Raw genomic sequence first — 1,142 nt, 5'->3', positions numbered from 1 at the left:
AACAAAGAACACATAAGGACACAGTGATACTGTTGGGTTTAAGCAAAAATCATAGAGCTGTTCAGACATTGAGTTACCTAAGTTTAAACTGCAGTCAGAACTCAAAGAAAATAATCCCTGGGCTCAAAAGGCAATATCATGTAACTACTAAAGTATACACTCTGAAGCCAGACTGGCTGGATCTTGAATCCTGATCTGCCATTTATTAGCTGTGTGATACTAAGAAATTTACTCTACCAATTTGTGCTCAAGTTTCCTCATGAAAAATAAGGATAATAATAGTACTTACCTTATAGGACATTGCAGGGATTAAATGAGTTATGTAAACATTTAAACACATAGTAAGTACTCTATAATCATTAGCCATTATCATTTGGACAACAACTTGTGAAGTCATAATCAAGTGCTATCTGCTTTATTTGTTTCTTATTTGTTCAACAGAAAACGACCGGATGTTGTAACAAGAACTGACTGGCTTGCTCTGGTCATATGGGAAGGAACTTACAACAGACCGGTCTTGGAAAAATATTACAAGAGGCTGAACATTACCATAGGGTTGACTGTATTTGATGCTGAAAAGTAGGTGCTACTAATAGTCATCCTTTTTTATTTTGGAAAAATATGGATGAGTACCCATGGATTTTCTACATCTAAAGATCTACTCATAACCCTAATCATTACTTCTGGTTGTCCGGTATAATTATTTACAGTGATTATTTTCTCCAGCCTTGGCTGAGTCCTTAAAACCACTTGAGCAGTCTTTTCATTAATATCCATTTAACTCTCTACTCTTTTTTCACAACAAACTTTATGATTTTTTTCAGGTCCCCAAACATATTACATTCTCTTTCACTAACCAATGCAATTGAAGCTACAGACCAACTTCTCTATACTTACCTTACTTAATGTCATTGACACATACGTGAGACAGCATGTTCAAATGGCATGTTCAAATGGCACATACTCTCCTGACAGTTTTTAGCAAAATAAATTTTTTTATGTTTCACAAATTTATAAATCAGTACCTGAAAGATTCATAAAATCTGCTAATAAGTACTTTATGACTGGCAACAATGTTATCCTTTATATCTTGTTGGATGACATCAACAAGCTACCTCGAATAGAGTTAGGTCCTCTTCAAA

Source organism: Macaca nemestrina, chromosome 14 (assembly GCF_043159975.1).
Source record: "Macaca nemestrina isolate mMacNem1 chromosome 14, mMacNem.hap1, whole genome shotgun sequence".
NCBI lineage: Eukaryota > Metazoa > Chordata > Mammalia > Primates > Cercopithecidae > Macaca > Macaca nemestrina.
Note: the sequence above shows the minus strand (reverse complement) of the source record.